General features: G+C 31.5%; 1 protein-coding gene and 1 long non-coding RNA gene across 2 annotated transcripts in view; both read left to right on the top strand.

The window, feature by feature from the left end:
• LOC149898527 (protein madd-4-like) overlaps positions 1-23,769 on the top strand; it is a 270,605-nt gene that overhangs the window by 1,464 nt on the left and 245,372 nt on the right. Inside the window, exon 2 of the mRNA XM_090115042.1 lies at positions 22,837-22,865. The gene's annotated coding sequence lies outside the window, so the exon portion shown is untranslated. The remainder of the gene's footprint in view (positions 1-22,836; positions 22,866-23,769) is intronic.
• LOC149898532 (uncharacterized) lies at positions 18,029-18,778 on the top strand. The gene is made up of 2 exons (XR_016458035.1): positions 18,029-18,197; positions 18,525-18,778. It is a non-coding gene; the product is annotated as an uncharacterized LOC149898532 (long non-coding RNA).

Here is a 23,769-nt window from a genome sequence, read left to right as displayed (position 1 = left end):
CAAATCAATTGCTTATTTGAGTTAAGCAATAAGGTTAGGTTTAAAGAATCATTTATTCTCATTTGAAGACTTAAAGCTAATAACATGAGAATAACATAACAAAGTAAATAAATAATGAAACAGTCGTCCGGGCACAGCTATTCCAAAGGTAAGTTGTTTTTATTCCAGAAGTGATGGTTCGAAGAGACACAGCAAAATAAACTCTGATTGCGAACTTGTATTTTACAAATAATAAGTCTCTTGTCTCTCCTATTTTTAGTTGAAATGCATAGTAGTATAGCTCTTCTTGGGGTAAACATTTACCACGGAAAGAATCTCTGGCCGAAGTTTTGAATTGTGATTCGAAATCTCAATAGTATGCTACTGTTAGGAAGTTGGCAGTGATGGAACGCTCCTGTGCTTTGGAGAGTGTACCGTGTGTTGCTTTTGGTCCTTGGCGGTCTCTCTGGTCGTGGCGGTCTTCCATCGGACTATGACAATGATGAAAGAATGCACGCAATTTTTATATACAAGTACATCAAGAAGAATTTTTGGACACACATTAATCTGAGATTGAGCATATAATTGTTTTAAGATACATCACCTCGTCCTCTATCAACCTCAGGAACTGCAATTCGTACTTAAGATGCGATCACCGGATCAGGCGAAGCAACCCCTCGTCCCGCTGTCCCCGCGCACCTTCCAATATCTTAAATATTTAACATTTCCGATTGCTATTTAGGAAATGTATAGATATCCTAGGAAATGTGTAAAGTGTAAGTTTAAAATAATTTATTTCACACATTTCCGTGCGATTTTAGGAATTATATACATTTCCTAGGAATTGTATACAATGACGGATTACACACATTTCCGTTAACATATGCATGCATGCGGACAATCCGATTCGATCAAATTGAAATTAGGTGGAAGTCGAAGCGAAGATGATGAGAAGAGATACTTAAACGCGCAAAATGACCAAGACGATTACTGTATAGTAAAGCACTCATTCATTTATAATATTACTAATTATATCTAACTTTTGTTCCGCCAAAACACCCTCATCGCTAACCGGTATAAAAATAATTCACGATCTACGCTTGAGATTAATACTGTAAAAATCAGTCAATCAATCTGTTTCGGATGTTTGGGTAGAAACTATCGGATAGAGTTACGAAAATTTTATTTAATATATTATGTAAAGCTTATTTATTCTTATAAAAATTCTTTCAATCTCCACTTATAAAATATCGCAATATTTTTGATACACTTCAAGTTTTCAAATAACTCAAGATATTCACAGCTCTATGCCAATCATAATAAATTGCAAATTTGTATGCATGAAAGCTATCAAACGATTTCAGAGGATATAAGTACAGAGACGAATTAAAGGCTTATATTATTGTAACATTCTTAGATTGCCTATAGATTTATATTGTCTTGTATACACGATGCAATTTCGCCGTTTTTGTATTAACTTGATTTGTATTATTATGATCACTATATCTTATATTATGTAGGTATGCTTTAATCTTTAAAATCGGATTTTGATGCGGTTTTTTTTCTATAGGTTCTTGAGGAATGTTTTAGTATATAATTTATTAGGTTTTAGACAAAGCAAAACAACAAACAAAATTAGTAAGTAATATAACAGTTAAGTGCTTGGTGGAATTATAATTACTTATTATAGGGATAAATTATAGCCCTACAATACTTTTAACCTAATTTTTCTACCTACCAAGCAACGCCACCGTTTGTGCTACTTTATTTATTACTAGCTGTGCTCCGCGATTTTACCCGCAGTGCTCCGCTCCTGTTGGTCTTAGCGAGATGATATATAGCCTATAGCCTTCCTCGATAAATGGGTTATCTAACACCGAAAGAATTTTTCAAATCGGACCAGTAGTTCCTGAGATTAGCGCGTTCAAACAAACAAACTCTTCAGCTTAATAGTATTAGTATAGATATTACGGTAATAAAATATACGGTAAGGAGTACTTCGGGGAAAATATTCGAAAATTATAAGAGTACATAACCTCGCCTCGGAAGCAAATTTAGGGGCTCACCGATTGATCTTGAGAACTTTCCGGGATGAAATAAAAACTTTGTTGATATTAAAAATACCTTCATTTTGGTTGAAGTAGGGATAAAGCGTATACGGTTTTAGGAGAAATAATGAATTAAAGCACTTTAGTGTAGTGATTGGTGATATTATAAATGTTGTTTCAGGTTCGATTCTTTGAAAATAATTTCAATTAAATCTCAGTAGCTTAAAGCTTCTTTTTACTGTATTTACGAATAATGCTTATAGAATAAGAATAAGAATCAAAATTGCTTATTTATGAGAAACAGTTTAAAAGTTCAAGATAGATTTTTGTTCGAAAACATTACAAGTTGTAATCAAACACTTTTATAATTACTTATTTTTAACGACTCTACATCTCGTTTTTGTTGCCTTTTAATAATGCCCTTGTATACACTAATATTATAAAGAAAATTGATTGTTTGTTTATAATTTAAATTTATAATCTTAGCTTTCCGCCCGCGGCTTTGCCTGCGTTGTCAAAGAAAAATCCGCATGCGATTTCCGATATAAAATCTAACCTATGTGGTTTCTCAGGACTCAACTCAAATCAAATCATTTATTTGTCAAATCAAATCAATTCAACTATATCTGTACCAAATTTTATTTAAATCGGTTGTGTGTTTCATCCGTAAAAGACAGACAAACATTCGAATTTATAAAATTAGTGTATGAAAAGTAAAATTACGCAAACAACAATTAATGTCGAACGGTTTATTAAATATTCAGCGAGATTAATTGGAATTGATTAAATTTCGTGTTCTTTGTTGTTTGTGTTTACAATATGTTTGATAATACGCGTTATTTGTGTATTAAAATTCTTATTGCTTTATTACGTTTCCGTATTCTAGAAGTTCGTTATGATTTTATATCTGCGAGAACATTTGTTCAAACTTTTAACTTTTAATTTGTGAACTTCTGTATGTGTCTGTTAAATAAAGAATTTTATACATGAGCAAATACAAAGAGTGGTCACAATCCAGTTTTATTTAAACAAATTATATTGTCTTTATTTTTTTTTCAGGACAATTTTCACACACGGCACGATCTGATCCCATACTAAGCTTTCGCTTGTGTTATGGAAACCAGATGGCTGATAAACATACATCTTCTTCTTATCTTATATATAAAAATGAATCGCAAAATGTGTTGGTAAGCGCATAACTCGAGAACGGCTGAACCGATTTCGATAATTCTTTTTTTATTATATTCCTTGAAGTACGAGGATGGTTTTTATGTAGAGAAAACGTAAATATGTACCACGGGCGAAGCCGGGGTGGACCGCTAGTAATATATAATTTTAAATAAATACTTATATAGATATTATGTAACACCCAGACACAGAGCAAATATCTATAACAAAATATTTGCCCCGGGTGGGAATCGAACCCACGACCTCTGGCTTGGAAGGCAGGGCCACTACCAACCAAGCCAACCGGTCAGTCATCATTGTTTTAATCTATTGAGTTTAGTTAATATAAAATCTCCATAACTAGCGTTAGCTACTATTTCCGTGCTATAACTTCAAAAAATACACAACAAGTTTTTTTATGTAATCTGTGTAAATACCTTTACATAGATCGATAATGACTGCTTTGCTTCGTTTATGTCATTTTAGCTCTACTAAATAAAGGCAATATTTTTTGGCTGGTTAAAGAATGTCCGAACACTTCCTAATTCATTGATTGTATTAGTATCGAACGATACGGCTAGACTAGATGGCGCCATTAAAAGGGCAATGTATCGTAAATTGTGAAAATTGGGAAATGTCTTACAATAAGGTTTATTTTTGCTTGTATTTTGATGAGTTTTGCAAAGAATATTGTGCCATATAGTCTGTTATAAACAATAGTGATCTCAGGTAGGTACATAGTATTTGTTGAACGTTTCATTTTTCCATAGTATAATTATATTAAAAACCTGTCTGTTTATCTGCTAACAGTTTTCACAATCATAATTATTTCTCATAAAAGGATATTTCTATGATAATGAGAAGTTTTAACGCGTTAAGAAGTAGCCTTAACCCATTTTAGACAGTATTATTAATACTAAATCACAAATAATTTCCTGTTATTGTTTAATATGACAACTATTCAATAATATAATAACTGAAATGTTATGTTTAGAACAAAATAGAGTGCTAATAAGCTTATAAATAGAATAGAGAGCTCTATTTTGTGTTATAAGCTTGAAAATTAATAAAACGCAGTAAACCTTCTGCAAAGGTGCAATATTAAGAAATTTATGTCAAATTATGTTCATAGTACATTCGTATTCATATTATTACTTCATAAACTTTTTTATATGATACCATGAAGGGTAGGAAAAGCTTTTTGTGCTTTATGCTAATCTTTGGAACTACTGAACCGATTTTGGGTTTTATTCATCAGTGGAAAGCTACATTTCTCTAGATTTTTGTCTGAAATAATCAAGCGTTAGTTATTGAAAATCTCTATAGGTACTTAATAAATGTGTCTTTGAAATCCTACTCATAAGAAGAAGACTCCATAAGCACTCTTTATCCGCTTTGTCGCATTCCCTCTTACACAAAATCATTCGTGAGCGACAGAGACGAAAGCTAATTAATTACGGATTAAGAAGCTAAGCAAAGGTATTCCACATACCACAAGGAGTGTATGCATTACCATAGTATAAAGAGAACAAGTAGGCCGACTCCCGGCGTTTAGGAGAGCACGGTAACTAAACTCGCGAGGTGCAGGGCTGTCACTTGTCACGTTGATATTTTAAAATAATTGTATAAACAAACACCGACCGCTCACAGCAATGGCGCGGCCCTCAAGAGAACGGTCCATGAGAAGGAACCGAGCGGTGTTGTGTGCGTGCGTCAAGCTTGCGTACGTACATGAACGGGGGTGTGGCCATTAAGCGCTCTGCACATACAAACGTCGCGATGTACCTTTGTTCGAAGATAACTTACTTGTTCTCTTTATACTATGGCATTACTGTGTCTATTGTATATAGTCGGTTAATTAAATTCTACAGCAATCAAATGTTTGTATCGGATTAGCGATAACTGTCTCCAAACTAATTTACAATTGAGGAATACCGTCTGTCATTCTAATGAGTGTGTGGGCTACAAGAATTGTGTGTGATTAATTTGTATTTTAAGATTAGTTATGAAGCGAGTTTGAAAATTGTTTCTACTTTTTGAGTGACATTTTTATAGGTCTTCGATTATAGGTGTTTATTATGTACTAGCGGTCCGCCCCGGCTTCGCCCGTGGTACATATTTCGCAATAAAAGGTAGCCTATGTTCTTTCTCAGGGTCTAAAGATTATCTGTGCCAAATATCATCAAAATCGGTCCAGTAGTTTATGCGTGAAAACCATACAAACATACATACATACATACATACAAACCTTTCCTCTTTATAATATTCAGTATAAGTATAGATAGATACATATATCTACTTCTGATTTAATTATTTACAGATACACGTTGCTTAGACTTCTTAGTAGCTTTTATCGAAATCTTATTGTTATATGATTATTTTTATGTATGTACTTATGTCAAATACAAGCTATTATGTTAACAGCATTCTAGCGTTTAATTCGTGTCTTTCCGCATATTTAACTACTTATATCTATAGATATATATTTAAGTGTCATAGAATTTTAATGTTAGTTAAAGATTTTTATACTAAAAAAAAGTATTTATCAAAACGGGACATGAAACTTTATCATATTACTATTGGTGAAGTTTACATGTTATCAAAACAAATATCTACACGCTCGTACAAAACGATTTGTTCAATCCAGTGAAATGATAATTGAGCAGTCCATCGCGTGAGCAGAAACAATTAAACAAACAAACTAACATTAGCATATACTACTAATGTGACGCGATTGTTCGTTTAGAAATCAATTGGGAAAGGCGTTACGGAATACATTTGTATGTTATTTTATTGGCACTTTTAAAGCTCTAGAGTCTAGAGTTAAGCGATAATCTCTGGAACTACTGGTTCTATTTGATAAATTGGTCATGTTTTGTATTGGATAGTTATCGAGGATGGCTATGGTCTACATTATAAGTATCATGAAACGATTGATAAATAAACGTTAAACATAAAACAGTTGATTTCATATTATTTAATTTCAGATTTTTTTTTAATAAAACACCTTGTTATAACATCGACTTATAATAATATTTATCAAATGGCCATGCTCTTCGAACGTCAATCAACTACTAGCCACTTGTACCGCCATTGCTCGGATTTACCTGAAAAAAAAATAGTCTATGTTACATAGTAAACATGTTTCTAAAATCAGTCGAACTTTTGAGTTAAATCATAGAAGTAAAGATTATTCCTTAAAACCAATTAAATAAGAAGAAATATTAATATGTATATACTAGTAAAAAAAACACATACATCCCTATTTCCTACAAACTCCCAACAACAAAATCGGCACACGTAAATCTTACGACAAACTCAACCTCATAAAAATTATACACAGTGAAAATCTGAACATCTAGATGGTTCCATTTAGCTGCACTTAGGAGCGGCGACTCAGCACTCACTTGTCTGAGTTGGACACTTGCCACCGAAACTGTAACAAGCTGAAATCGATGTCCGATTCGCTATATCTTATATTGCTTTTCATTTGTTTGAAAGTCTCGAGTTTGTAGATGTTTTGAACGGTTTCACGGTAGTCATTTTATGAGGATTATAAGTATAGCTACAAATATTATAAAGATAAGGTTTTTGTACCCAATAAGGTTTTGCACTATTGGGCTTATAAATGGCTAATATTATAAAGAGATGAGTTGTTTTATTGTAGCAATTATGCTTTTGAACTACTGGGCTGATAGTGAACATTCTTTCACCAGAAAGAAAACTAAATTATTCGATATTCGTAAATGATAATATAGGCTTGTTTATAATAAAGCTTTGGAACAAGATATCTTCAAAAAAAATTAGGTATATGAACAAGAGCACCATTTTCTTATTCTAATGTTTATTTGTTGAACTTACGACAATGTTAACAAATGATTTATAATGTCTTATCGTTGCTTAATCTAAAATCACCACAATAAATGAATAATTATTTATTCCATGCTTAATTATTTTATAAGTATCTTATATAAAATAATATATTTTATAGAAAAACGCGCTTATAAATGCCGAATCATGCCGACAAAACGTATCAATTAACATTATATACGAAATAGCCTTTATAACGTCGTTGCCTCTAGCAAATGAAATTCCGAACCTTCTAGAAATAATAATTAACAATGCATCAAGTATATACGTGTAATAAATATTGCAACGAGTTAATCACAGTCGTATATTCTGATTTTGTTTTAATGTGTAAATGTCCGTAGGCTGTATGTCTGTTTGTTTTGTTGTAATTAAAGTGTACATATTTATGTTGTACATGTTAATTGATAGATTTTAGGTAGAAAAGTTAAGTTATATGACATCGGACAGTGTATTAAATGTTTTATTAATAAGATGTAGATAGTGTTTAAATTTTAAAGTATCTCATAATATTATGTTATCGCAATTCGCAGGCATTATTTTAATAAAATAATCTAAACTAATTTTATAAAGCTTAAGAGTTTAATTGTTTGTTTGTTTGAAAGCGCTAATCTCAGGAACTACTGGTCCAATTTGAAAAATTCCAGCTTCCACAATATTAGTATCTGTAGAAGAAATAAAATTAATAATAATTCACAACGCTATTACGTCATTGAAATATAAATTGAAAATGTCCAATTTGGCTAACTCGTATTATAATTGGAGGTAATTCTTCATTTAATAGCCAATCATTATTATGTGCTGTACTTCAAACAATGGGGGCCACTGAAAATCAGTGCTGTGCTGTTGAAGGCACAGCTAAAGGTCTGCCACACTTTTGTCTTTTTCTGTGTTTTTTGTATTCCTTATTCTTTTTATTATATCTGTTGTTGGCTTTTGGCGAAATAAATTATTCTTATTCTTATTCTTATTCTTATGTGTGAATGAAGTTAATTGCGATTTCAAATTCTGATCATTATTTCACACATTCATATTTACTTCTTTAAAATATCTACACTTTGTTCTTATCTAAAAGATCCGCATCTTCTTGTGGCTTCAGTTTTTATTTGAGAGTTTGTCGATGTATGCGTAGGTATATTTGACTTCTGAGTTTAAAACTAGATACAGCTTATTCTAAAAATACATAAATTTTGTGTAAAATACGCATAGAGTACTATTATTTATTGAATAACAAATAAATTACAATTTTATCGTTTTGTAAGTGAATCTAAAATTAACGTCGGTATACATGATACATTAGGTACTTAAAAATAATAATTTAAGCCGTATGAAGCTTATTTATTATTTCTGAAGAAAGATTTAAAAGTAAATTAAATTCCATTATCGATAGAAATTAGCATGAATTAACATCATTTAACACTGATTCTTCAAGAAATATCAAAGATAACGTTTCGATTTCATCAACTCCCGGCTATTAAATTAATTTGCGAATCATAAATAGAATTAAATGGATAATAAGCTCTATTTTATTGCCCATAAGGTCTAATTTATTAACAAAAAGCAGCTCGAATTGGCCAAACAATTTTAGTCATCGAGTCAATAAAAATTCATACGATATTAACATGTTTAAATGATGTTTCTTTGATAAAATTAATGTTATCATTAAAATTCAGGGCGGTCCACTATGAATTTATTACGAAAAGTTCGTTAAAATATAGTCTGTGGTGAACAAAATATTGGCTGATTAAAAAATAAATGTCCCATTAAAGGTGCTATTCACAGAAATATATTATATTTGTTTGGTGTTGATTTATTACTAGTCATTTACGCAATAAAAGAGATTCCATTAAAAATGCTTAATACCTACCAATGATTTGATTCGTTTAATAAAAAATCGGTCTATAGTTGGCGGGAAATGAACATAAGTACCTATACAGTATACATACATTAAAAATACGCGGTGGAACAGGTCCTCTCTTTTTGAAGTAATAATAAAGCTGTAGAGGAGAAACTATGACTCATAGGAGGCCCATATCTTAGCAGATGGAATGTATACGGGCTGATGATGATGATGTGAACTGAGCGATCTATGTTATCCATACATGACACAATTGTAATCAATTAGTTTGTTACTTAATCACACTTCAACAGATGCACAGATTGCAACCAAACTCTCCCCACAGGTAAATTATATTCTACACTAGCTGTCCGCCCCGGCTTCGCCCGTGGTACATGTTTACGTTTTCTCTACATAAAAACCATCCTCGTACTTCAAGGAATATAATAAAAAAAGAATTATCGAAATCGGTTCAGCCGTTCTCGAGTTATGCGCTTACCAACACATTTTGCGATTCATTTTTATATATAAGATTAAAACATAGCTTAATTTATATTCAGGTACCTATCGAGTAGAGCCTTAGACAGAAGCTGATATGTGTATAAATGTAGTTAATTTTATTTATTTTCTTGTTATAATAAATGTAGTCATATGTTATCGGTACAAATAAATGTAGTCATAATATGTTATCGGTACAAATAAATGTACTTTAATCTTTCTTTCTATAAAATGAAATGGCGCCTTTATTTATTTGAACCAAGTGTAGAAAGGACAGCTTTACGTTCTCTTTAAGGCTGTATGCAATAAAATGACAACACTAAACTACACTAGAACAGTTCCTGTCCAATTTCGTAAAAATATTCCAAAAATGCTGAATTTACAAAAGTTTTCTATAGAGATTTTCATATAATTTCGCTATCCTGGACCACTTAAAGCTTGGTCACACAGATAGCTTTTCATGACTACCATTTAATAATAATTAGAACTGTCACAAAATTTAACATGAATGCAAAATGTTTGAATGCGCTAATGGTACGAATTGGTAAGTTATTTTTGCATTGGAGAAAACATGATATCGAGGAAGGCTATAATTGTTTGATAATTTTGTATGGATGTAGATTAATTTATGTGATTGGGAATTGTGAGGAAAAATAAATAAATAAATGATAAATGAAATGAATTATATAGGTTATAACATCACGCTACGACAAATAGGAGCAGAAAAACAATGAAAAATGGGAAGCCACAAGGTACAAGCTAGTTCTTAAATACATATTATATCAAGACACAAACGAGCTCCAACTTATGATATTTTATATCATATACAATTTAATACGTTAACCTTATAATTATTTATATTAAAATTAACCTAGGCCCAAGCAGTTAATTCTCTACCGAACATTGAATTAGGGAGATAAAAATATATTCAATAACTTTATGCTAAGTCGAGATCCGGGCACGGTACATTAGGCCGAAAGATAATAATTTAGATACAGTATTATGCTAAAACGAGTGTTTAATATCGTCAAGGGGTTTGGTCCAACATGGGAAGGTTCTAGAAGGTTGCTATGAAATTTTTCAAGGGGTTTTACTTAGTTTGTTAACGCACTATTTGTTTAGACTTCTTCATATTATTATTATTAATACAAAAGTGTGATTATTTCTTTCGTCAGGACGCAACCATTTTACATGATTTTAGTGTGTCTAGATATGAGGCTAGCCTCATATCAGACACAATATAGGCTACCTTTTCAGGCGATGATAATAATTGTTTACTAGCTGTGCTCTGCGGTTTTACCCGCAGTGCTATGATATAATATAGCCTAGCCTTCCTCGATAAATGGGCTATCTAACACCGAAAGAATTTTCAAATCGAACCGGTAGTTCCCGAGATTAGCGCGTTTTAACAAACAAACGAACAAAGTATTATTGTGGTATTAGTATAGATTTGAATTATTCCAAATTTGATAAATGCTGATAGATAAGGCTGTTTCTATTTATTTCCTTTGATCACGCGAGCACAGATTATTTAATAGTTACTACACTCGGCTCTAGCCGTGGATTAGCGAATACACTTATCTATAAAGAAAAATAATTATTCGTTATGGTAAATAAAGTGAATTTTCAATGAATTTAACCCTAGAAGCCTAATCTATATGGAACGTACACAAAGCCTTAATATACGTCTCAGAGGCGTACACATATAAAAGCCATTATTTTAGGTATATTATTTAATTATTATTGTTTTAATAAAGCGGAAATTTGAATTTGGGAAATAAACTAAAAATAAAACTACACTATTATCAATTATAACTATAATCAAAGTTGTTTATTACAACATAAAAAACAATATGCATAAATTGGAACAAAAAAATTTACTTCTTCAAAATCAACTTAAAACATATATTATTTTTATAAAGTATCAATTTTTTTTACGCTAATTATATATTTTTAGATAAAACATTACAACTAACCGGTCTATAAAGGATTAGTTTAACTTTAGGACCACACTACACATAAATCAACCTTGTGCTCGCCACACACAGATTTTTTTACATTTATTACACACAAATTTTGAAAATCATGGTTGGATTAGTTTCTGCAGAAGGCCCAGATTATTGTAATGACGCAACGAACTCAGACACCCATTTTAGCCCTTGCTTTGAACGTCGTCGATAATATGGTCATCCTCAACTTCGGAACCTGAATCCTCGTGAGGACTGCCTTCTCCATTCAAAATTGCGATAATGTCGTCTTTATTTAATAGATTGGACCGTAATATATTTATAACTGAAACAATTCCGAAAAAAGATATAAAATACACGAAAAACAATCAAAAGTAAAATCACTCAATCTTAGTTAAAAGTTACACAAAGCCTTAACATACGTCTCGCAGGCATGCAACACTTCGATAAATCAAAAATGGCGGGACTTACCATAACGATACAGGCACCGTCCTCTAGCTCCCGTCGGCCACTGAGATAACTAAAAAGTACGACGCGCTAGCTTCAACCGTTAGAAAGAGACATCCGATATTCGAATTTTTGTACGCCTCGCAGGCGTAGATTAGGCTTCTAGGGTTAATAGGATTTGAGCTTTACGAACGTTTTCTGTCTTAAAACGAACTATCCAAAGAACGTGATAGGGCTGCAATTCAATGCTCTAGTGACTATACTTAAGTCCTGTGGCAAATTATTTCTAGATATAATAATTTTTGCACAAATAAATAAAATTTGATTACATTGTTATACTTTTTAATTTATTGAAAAGGATAATAAATAGAATCATAATTATATTTGCCAATTTGATTCGTATAACCTTCAAAGCGGCTGCATCAACTTTGATTTGACTTATACAACATACAGTCAGATATTTTTGTTCGTGTATTTGTGTGGGCTGCTTGCTAATAATTATCATACAATGCAAACAAAGTCGCAGGCGACAACTATATACCTAGTTATGTAATTTATAGTTATTGTATAATTCGTTTTACCTAACTGCGATTGTTCTTGTAAATAAAGTGATTTTAATGTGAAAAAAGTGAAATGTTTATCAGCGAGTTTAATAGGAAAACCATTTCTTGGATAATCAACAGCTAAGCCGTAGTTCTAAGAACTGAGTTAGGGCAATTAGTATCTTATAAATGTTATTTTAAAAGGTATATAAATAACTCTTCTTCGAGTTATTTGTCGAGAAAGAGTGGTTTAAGTTTTTCTCTACAAGTACTAATCTAGTACATAATTTATGATCTATAGGTTTATTTTCCATCTATGATCTTTAGCAGGCAAGTATTTGTTAAAAACTAAACGACGATGAACGGGACGGATGGACACTTAAAAATGTACAATAATAGTTACATTTATTTTCAGTATAATTTTCCATTACACACACTTTTCTAATTTTTATTACATTTATATATATCTTTCATTATTTAAAAATACGCTGCAGCGCATCGATCCTTCTTGGAATGCAAGTTGAAAATAGTCCAGTTCCAATCCAAAACGGGTACGACAAACTAACCTTATTAGAATCAATCGCATGAGCCAAGTCTATAAAAGTGCCACAGATAAATGAAAATCGGCTGTTATCAAGCTTATATAAATCCTTTTTGGTTCCAGACAATTTCGCGAATCCCTCGAAAATAATGTATTTGAGAATTAATTTTAAGTCCAGGGACAATCGCGGTGGCCACGATGTTCTGAGTAAGAATTCGAGTTAATAACTACGAAGGGTTTGAAAATTCTATTTTATTACATTTCGAGGAAGGGAGCTGGCGGGGCCTCTATCTTGTGTAGAGTTGGACCATAACGTAGGGCCCTACGTTCTGAAATGTAATTTGCAATGTTAAGGTTTTACAGAAGATAGGCTAGTGTAGTAAAGCTCATTCATTGGTTACTACAGACCATAGGGAAGCATATTTTTGGCACTATTTTACTTTCAGCAAGCTTTCAGCTATGTGGATAATAAATTAATACAAGGATGAATAGACGTACGTAAGAAGAAATAATTACTGTTTACATTATGTAATCCTCCTTAATATTTATTACTTTTCATAATACGCTTTACATTTGAATTAGGTACATTTATTAATTACCTGTCATTTCTTACATCTGTCGTAAAAGCAGGTGCAAATACAGATGTTTAGATGACGGTAAAAATATGAATTGATTTGTTTATAATAAGGAATAAGGAAAATATTTGCCCAAAATAAGTTTTTCTGTATCATTATTTTCGTATCATCTGAAAATAGTAATAATAGGTATTTTATTTAAGCTATATTAGTTGTTATCTATATTTATTCTTAATATCTCAAAGTCAATCATTAGGAATACCTTCGTAGTTTCCTTATTGAAAAAAGAGCGTGTGTGCAGAGCACACGCGTCAGAAGAGATACCAAAATCGTCGCCTTACTCAATGACGTGTCACGTGACGGTATTAGCATGACGTGACCTTGAAATTTTACTCTCAACGTGCCTAGAGAAGTTTCACTTCAAAAACTGGGGCCTTACCGCACTTGAGTCCGTCCCAGCTCGCGCTGTAATACTTTTTAACCCCAAAATGTTGAAAGGATAAAACGAGGATTAACATCATATTTCAAATGGAGCCTCGCAGAAATTCCTCCAGTTATAAGTATTCAGGATAAAATGAGGCACTGCAAATTCATACTGTGAATAATAAATACCTTTCATGTTTGCTAGACGATGTAATGAATATTTTGATTTATAGGTTTTTATAACCCTCTTCGGTTTAATGGGTTTGCGTTTATGGAGGTCGCAATGGTTTCATTTTGGGTAAGAATATAAAATCTATAAGATACTTATTACCCAGCTTCGCCCGGTTTGTACTGTGATAAAAATATTTCTTTATTTTTACTAAAATGTGCGCCGATTTTGCAACATTGAGTTGGTTTTATATTATGTTAAGACGAAGAATACAATCTGACTACTTATTTATTAACTAAATGGTTCATTATTTCGTGTAGTATAATTTTTGGAAATTCATGTTGAAATGGGGATAAAAGCACGTAATTACCTGAAACAGGTCGGGGCGGGTCACTAGTCTATGAATACAAAATAGCGAGATGATTGACTGATAGGCAATGCGCTATGGACGTAGAAATTTGATATTTTGGGGATAATTTTTGCGGAATTTTTGATTTGTCTCTATAATAACTGTTAATAGAAGATATTTGTACGTCATACCGCGTTTAACATATTAAATTGAACATTACAAAAAATGGATGACTAAATAATAATTATTTATTAGTTTTTATAAAACTCTATAACACTCTTTGCCAACTTAGTTCTTTAACTCTAATGATAACTGCCTATAACCACTTAAAACTACAGTATTTATAATCATATAAACTTAAATTAAAAACTATTAATTTAACATACTTATATTTGTAAACAATACAGTCTATCCTTACCTCAAGCCTGACAAAGTCAATAAAATTCACATCAAAAAACACCACATATATTCCGAAACGTTAAGCACATAAACTTAGTTTAAAATTTAACTTCATCAGCGTTAATCCCTTGTTAAACTAATAATAGCGAATATAGGCCAAAGCCTGTAATATTTTATTAATCGAAGCCACGATAAAGTGAATTTATTATGTACGCAGAAAATACCCTTTCATTAGTACGCGACCCTTTATTTTAATATTCCGTTATTATTGAATGGAATATGTGTTATTAAATTTCTGTTTAATTAAGTGGACTTTGCTACTTTTGCTTTTTAGAATCTGTAATAATGGTCTATATAATGCTTTCTGTAATTAAGACTCTTAGATAAGATTTCAAAAATGTTGATGATGTACTGAGTACCTATATTTATTAAGTATTGTATCTAATAGTAAATTGCTAATCATTGTGTATGGAAACTTATTCCGATACAGACAAATTTTACACAGCTCAGTTTTATTCAAGTAACTTAATATCAAAACAATCTTAAGGGTGCTTTTCCACCAATAATAGGTATGCGAGAATGTGTGGCGAGGAATGTGTTTCTAAATAACCAATAGTATCGCCTCAAACGCTTTGAACTTTAAGTTAACGATGAAGCCATATAGCGGTTTTTATAAACACATTCCTCGCACATTATTGGTGGAAAATCACCCACAAATTGTTTTTTAAATTAGTAATAACTTATAATAATACATGTTTCCGTAAATTTGATTAAAACTTTAACATGTGTAACACACACATTAACTCTTTGCGACTCTATTATAAAATAAACCCTTGTTTGTTACAAAATTAATTTAAACGGGTCCTCTATAAATTTTCGACGTAAAACATCTTGTTATTACCATCCAAGGGCTCCAACATGATCGCAGTTGCCAATTCAAATTCCAAGCGTGATTGAATCACTTTAATTTTCAAGTAATTTCATTATTTCGCCTTTGTCACAAGCTCGGCTAATACTTTTGGAATTCCCTTTTTTGTTAAATTAATTTTCATAAATCACTGTTAGATTGCGACTTGACTTGATTTTAAATGACGCTCCGGCAGTTTAATTAGTATTGTAATGGTTTATTTATACTATGGGTTTATTTATATTTATAGTGGGTATATAAACTGTTTCTTATTTTTCTTCTCAGTAGATTGTAGAAAACAAACTGAGTTTAAACCTTTTCTTAAATATAACACTAGGCAGACTTTAATTAGAATTTAGAACATGTATTATAAAGTGATCTACTAACCTAAAACAAACTTTTATATCTATTAAACCAATATTATGAAAAGTAAGTATCAATCAGATAGGTAATTGTGATAAAAAATTGCGACGAATTGAAAAATTCCATTAGTTTTTTTAGAAACGTAGTTTAATCAATTTAAGTAAATACTAAAAAGCAAACACTTAATATATTTAAACAAGGTACCGTATAAAATGTGTGTTCTGAATCGTTTTAGAATTCATTATTCACCCTTTTCCATTTCATGTTAAAACAACCTGAAATTTACTTGAAAATACAAGATAAGTTACATAAATATATATACAACGGTTTTAAAGAATGTAAATAATGTTTCTACGCCTTTTAGTCCAAGCTAACGTTTATTTCGATGAATTAAAAGTAACACAGTTACGTAATAGTACTGTGTTATTTTTATTGGATATCTATAAAGAAGTACATATACTATATATATTTAAATACGTTGGTTTAAAATATTATTATAATAAATAGAAACGCTTAAACACTGTATACATTACACATAAGATATTATAGTTGACGATTAGTAGCGATCGTACAATAACATATTATGTTCCGACTATTCACGCTATAAGAACAAACACGACATGGCATGAATTTAAATCATAATAATATAAATCTACAAGAAATTTATTATGTATGTAGTTCTCTTTTCTAGAAACTTCTCTCCTAACTGAATGTTATACACGACTCTACACCGCTACTACACGTATTTTCGAAACCCATTACTGCAAATCAGACTCGTTCACTGGCTTTTATTTTTTTCCATCCTCATTTCAGTTACAGTTTCGCGCCTAATTGGAGACCTGTTTCAGTTAAAAGAATTGTTGAATTAAACACCATTTTGGACGAGAATCCGCTTTAACAATACTACAGCTGTAGATCGCATGTACAGATATGGTAAATTTTATGAGCTTTAACTTTAGGCTTTGTGAAGGTGAAATAGGCAATTTATTTAATAGTAGACTTTATTATTTAATTGTAAAGTTCAGATTTGATTGGTTTGATCGGACTATATTGGTTTATAATTGATGGTAATGCGTAGTTAGTAAGTCAAAGACATGATTATAGGGTGTAAATTAGACAGTTAGTGTACTGACTACATTTACATATGGATATTGTAAATTTATAGTCTCATATGAAATCCATATTGTAATAATTTTCGTTGCTCTATCGCGTTATTATACAGAGAAATTTTTTCTGGTATTTGATAAATTCGCTAAGATATTTTTCAAAAAATTCCATGGATTATTAAATTTTGTAGTATCTACCAGTCCAAATTTATGAAATAATTTGACTTTTTTTTAGTCCATAGGTAGGTATTCTCGTTTGGTATTCCCAAACATTTATAAACATACAATATTAAAAAAACTTAAAGTTTCAGAGAAACAAAAAACTGTAGAAAATTAGAGTAAAAACCGCGTGATTTCACATACAAAGTTAAAAAATATGACAACCCAAGAAAAATCCTTCATAAATATGTAGTGAACATTACAGGCGTATAAAGTTTAATATTTAGGATCTCATCACATTCTGAGTTGGTTTGACAGCTGCTTGGCTGCGTCTGACGTCGACTGAGTGGGTTGAGCTTCTCATATTCCATGTTAGAGTACATTGTAGTTTATTGTGTGCATGTTGAATAGTATAACATAAAGGCATAGAACATTCCGATTTCTTAATATATATAAATCTCGTGTCACAATGTTTGTCCTCAATGGACTCCTAAACCACTAAACCGATTATAATAAAATTCGCACACCATGTGCAGTTCGATCCACCTTGAGAGATAGGATAGTTTAAACATGTAGGTACCACGGGCGAAGCCGGGGCGGACCGCTAGTTATGTTTATATTTTTTGTATTCTCTGTTTGTTAACCCTATTCTTGGTACTGTGTACAATTTGATACATTCAACTTTAAAAAAATCCCGAGAATTTATCTAACGTTTTTTTTTTACATTTATTATTTAATATGGTACAAAATATATTTATGCTCAAAAAATAAAAACTTTTGAAGTGCTTGCAACACTAAAATCGTCAGTAGAGCGCAAGATGGTGGACCGATCGAATGCGTCTACGCATCGCAAAGTAAGATTATAGATTATTTATTATATTTTGTTAAAATTGTTTTCAAAACTAATCTAATTTAAAAAGCTTGTTATATATTCTAACTACTAACGTTATTTTCCAATACCTAAATAAATTGTTAGTGCATGTAATCTTCATTGTTTTTCAAGTGTAGCAAATATGATACATTGCTAGATAGCGAACATTCTACATATTTTTAGCTGTGTATCAAATATGTGACATTGCCAGATTTGTAGAGATGTACTATTTCGTTTTGTTTTCCAAATCGATTATAGCCAAGGGGCCAAAATGTAGTCATTATGTATGTAAATTATTATTTTTTTACAGGTAATTTCTCACTTAAACACGCAACAACAAAGAAGAGCTCGGCAAGTCGTAGCTCTTGTTCCAAAACCGGGAGCAAAATCAGATTTGGTCGAAATGATACTTCTGAGGACGAAGTTCTATATTTCTCCCGCCTTCCTTACTCTGATAGCAGTTCGCCACCTCCATCATTGCCATCTTCAATAGAAAACCTAAATCTTCTCTCAGATGACGATATTGAGGTCAATGAAATAGTCGCTTCAAAGTCTTTAGTACAAGCATACAGTCAACATTCAGTTCAGTCACCATTGATTAATCCTTGTTCGCCATCAATTTTATCGCCTAATCCATTAGCAACTGAGACCAGATCTTCGTGTCCGATACCATCACCTTCATCGCCATCTGTACTAGCTGCACCCTCACAATTAACTTCACCGCGAGTTAGTAACTTGAAGCGGCATCATCAGTCACCACCAACGTCGCCATTATTTGCAAATTTTCCTTCAACGTCTACTCGTTCAAAGAGACCTAAACTTGTCACAGTAAAACGCAAAGCAATACCACCTAAAAGGTTAACACCTAAATGGGATCGGTTCAAATTTACTGGTTGTGCAGAAGTAGATGAAATCGTGTTTGAGCCAAGTGAAGAGAAAAGCCCAATTGAATATTTCGGCATGTTCTTTTCTGATAACATAATTTCTCTCATAGTGCAACAAACAAATTTATATAGCACACAATTAAAGGGTCATTCAATAAATGTTACAGAAAATGATATCAAAGATTTTCTGGCAATTCTTGTATAATATATGGGTATTCATAAATTACCAGCTTATACAGATTATTGGGCTAAACATACGCGAAGCAACAAAGTAGCTGATATAATGACCCTGAAGAAGTTCCAATTACTGAGGCGTCACTTGCATTTTAATGACAATTTGAAAGACGATTGTGAGACTGATTTTTTTACTTCTACTAATCATTAAGATTTAAGATTAATAACATAAGTACTAAGGCTGTTAATTATTCTAATTTTATATGTCTGTAGAAGAACATAATAATTTTATATTTTACTAGAGGTCCGCCGCGGCTTCGCCCGTGGTACATATTTCGCAATAAAAGGTAGCCTATGTCCTTTCTCGGGTATCACCGTACCAAATTTCATGCAAATTGGTTCAGTAGTTTAGGCGTGATTGAGTAACAGACAGACAGACAGAGTTACTTTCGCATTTATAATATTAGTATGGATTTTTTGTTATTTTACGAAGAATATTGACATTTTAAGTTTTGTTTTGTTACAAGTATTTTATTAAAAAAACTGATTTGTTTGGCACTGAAAAGTTGGCATTGTAGCAAATTAGATACATAGATTTTATAGTGTTGATTGTTAAGGGCTTGGCAATGTATCTAATATGTTACACTCAATAAATGACAATTTACTGACATTAGATTTTTTTTATTATTTTTTACCACTTCTATAGCCACATACAAACATATTAAATAAGTTCTTTTTTCAATTTAAAAAAAAAAAATTTCTTGCCAAGTATAGGGTTAAACTAGAAATAAAATATGAAAATTTACGTTAAAAGTGCAATTTGACACTTTAAATGGCTGTTAGGGACATTTTCAGCCAGTAGTGAAAATGGTCTAAAAATTCGTGCTTGTTTACTTGTAATTGCGATTTATGTTAAAATAACGAAATCTTGAATATAAGGGATACATGTGTACCATAAAAAATGAACTTTAAAATATATTGTTACACTATAAATAAATAAACATTAAACTACTCATTAAATACAAAATAGCGTTTATTTTGCTGAATAGTTGTTACAAAAGTAATTTAAATATAAGTGTTACTTAGAAAAAGCCTGTTATAATGATTAGATAAAGAAATAATGTTGTAGCTACTGCTTGATCTCTACTACGTATGGATTTCCATACACCATAGAGCTCATAGAGCACACTGGTTATGGTTTTATACTTCTATAAACAACCAAAGTTTCTAGTAAAAACGTTAACAAGGATTTTAAAATCTCATTAAAGTTAACTGTACAATAATGACTAAACAATAATTTCGAAGTGAGACATTAAATTTTTTATCACCTAACTTCAAATCTTCCGAATCGCGGTTTAGCCGCGAAGTTTAACTCCTAATTAACTATAAATAGTGTTTAATGATGTCGTTAAATAGTAAATGACATAGGCCTAAGGCCGTTAAGATGACTGCTGTTTTTGACTTGTTATAGCTACTGCATCGATTGCTTAATCATGAATGGAAGACTGTTTAAAAGATCCCGTCGTTAATCCCGCTATACATATAGGTATGGGCGTATTAAAGATTTTTTTATTGTATGGTATATTTCAAACTCAAACATTTATTTATTCAATTAGACTTCTTCTAGAAGCACTTTTGAATCGTCATTACATATTTTTAACATTTACCACCGATTCGGAAAGCGTAAGTATCTATGGAGAAGAATTTGACGAATTTAAGAATTTGACGCTTTCACGTAGATATTGTCAATAATAATGAATACGTTTTGCTGAAAGTAATTAACACACAATAGGGTTTATAAATGGCATGATATAAAAATGTCAATGTTTTTTCTGAGTAGGTATTACGCTTGTAAATTTGGGAACTCTAGCAATTGTTGGTGGTAAAATTAAACCACTAACTCCACTAAAAACATATTATTATGAACAGACTAGGAAATAAGTAAGAATCTTCGGAAAGTATCTATTTCAATCGGTACCTATAATTTACATATTTGCTATAACTCAAACCTGCACTTGCAAGGAAAACTTAAATTTGAGGTTTCAATAGCAAATTTTTCAAAAATAAACTTTGTCCCACCGCATTCAAGGTTTAATTTCAAACTTCCAGCATGTGGTTCAAGTCGTAGGAATCGGTAGCGATTAATAATGGCCGTTTCAGTTCTAAAGAAGTAAAACTTTAATAATGGACCTTAAGAACTTAGGATCAATATGGAACTTTAAAATTAATAGTAGTTTTAACGATATTGAATTGTGTTTGGCTAAATTTCAATTTGGAAACTCGCTTTCACACCGTATGATCTGAGGAACTAATATGAAAGTTTGAAGTGGTTTACGGGAAATTAGTTCTAATGCGATATTAGCTTTTAGGATTATCTTTGTGTGCAAGGTATGAAATTAGGAATGAAATTATGAATTAGTGGATCAGTCTTCGGACAATGTTTGTACGATCGATAATTAATGTTTATTAAGTAAATTAGGATTATAATTTATAACTTTTGTTTGTGTGTATATGTATTTGTCTGGAGGGTTTGTATGTGAAGAAAACATTATATAAGAAGCTCTCTTATTTGAAGTAGGTATCTCTATTTTTTAAAGATTGCATTTCCTTGCCATCAGAATGCCTGAAACAGATTTATTTTAGCAATAAGTAAATATAAATAAATATTTCAGAACATTTTTCACTCACGGCACGATCAGATACTAAGCTTTCGTCGCACAAATATTTGCCCTGGGTGGGAATCGAATCCACGAACTCTGACTTGTCAGTAAAAAAAGCTAATTAAAATAAAATAAAGAACATAATTCAAAAGATTTAACAACAACAATGATTTGCAAATAAATAACCATTTAAAAAAATAACCTCAAAAGTGCATTCCAATTTAAAAAGGACAATTTAAAGGACTTTATCGTTCAGCAATACCTCTTGAAACAATATCCGGTGTGGCTCGGCCTCAAATTTTGTGAAATTGCCGTTTGCGAAATAGAAATTTACTTTAAATCAACCAGAAACAGTCTTTTAGTCGATATTTATGTTTCAAATCGATGAAATTTCAGTGCATTTATATCAAACGAACAGAGCTCTATGTCGTTTGATAGAGCAAACATAGAGCTAGAGTGCTATGTGCGCTCTATGTTCTTGCTCTAGCTAGAGCAATTCTGTCACAAATCGATGAAACTTTTATGCATTTTCATCAAACGAACAGAGCTCTAGCTCTATGTTCGTTTGGTAGAGCGAACAAAGAGCTAGAGTTCTATGCTCTATGCTCTTGCTCTAGCTAGAGCAAGAGCGTTATTTCGTGATCTTTTAGTGTAAACGAAAACTCGTATTCAGTGTTGTTCAGATTAAAACATTGCATTGAATTACGAACGCACTAAGAACACTGAACAACATAAGAATTCCTGTTTACACTAATATAATTTGACATAGTGGGGTTAGAATGAGCATTCGCTCGTTTGATGTAAATGCACTGTCGACAATAAAGCTTTTGACACTGAAACTATGTCGTAAAATAATTGTGTAAAAATGAAAGTATAAAATTAATTAAAATTATATTTTTTTCAGGTGTGGATTTAAATACAGCAGATCCGAAGGTAATATAGAAAATATATCATTCGTTTTAATAGTATTTAAAACTGGTGACCTAAACTTATTGTTAAGAACAAATCATGCATATAAGAAATCATTCTAGAATGTTCTACAGGTTTCTGAAGAGAAAAGATTATAATGTTGATTAATATTTAAGTATTAGCTCTAAAACAACAGCTTAGTACTTCAGTTTGTTCGAGACAACACGGTTTTAACGGCTTTGATAATTGAGTTATAAGTTTAATATTATCATGGAATAATAAAATCAAGATATTATATTATACTACCTGTGCTCTACGGTTTTACCAGCATTTCGCCCTTCCTATTGGCATTAGTGTGATGATATATAGACTATAACTTTCCTCGATAAATGGACTATCTAACAGTGAAATAATTAATCAATTTGAACGCGTGGTTCTTGAGATGAGTGCGTTTAAGCAAGCAAACAAACTCTTCAGCTTCATCAATACTACAATAATATAAAACATCTATTTACTTATATTTAGTAGTACAGTTTCTGCTCAATATAATGTAGCATCGGCGAAGGAAATCTTTAACATCCCGCTGCAGAAAGGACGCCTTAGTCAAGTTGTAACTTGCCAAGGTTTCACTTCTGCCGTGACGTGTTAACCACTCGACTGTACCGGACCTCGGAACTAAATACATGTTGGTAAGTTCTATGTGTTGTAACTTGTAAGTACATGTGTATTTATTATTTGTTAAACATTTTATTAAGGTTTTTTCAGTGTGTAAAAAGCCCTCCATTATATGCATGCGCGTATACAATATATAGGTAATATGTATATGAATGAAAAAATGAAACCTGATTATATTTTTGTACATACTCTCGATGATTAAAAAACTACTAACAGCTTTGAATTAAAACAGTACCACTGAAATAAACAAAGA

The sequence above is a fragment of the Colias eurytheme genome, chromosome 22, assembly GCF_061535395.1.
Source record: "Colias eurytheme isolate Ceu_HAF_F1 chromosome 22, ilColEury1 Martin Lab GWU primary, whole genome shotgun sequence".
Classification (NCBI taxonomy): Eukaryota; Metazoa; Arthropoda; class Insecta; order Lepidoptera; family Pieridae; genus Colias; species Colias eurytheme.
This window is presented reverse-complemented; position numbering and strand designations above follow the sequence as displayed.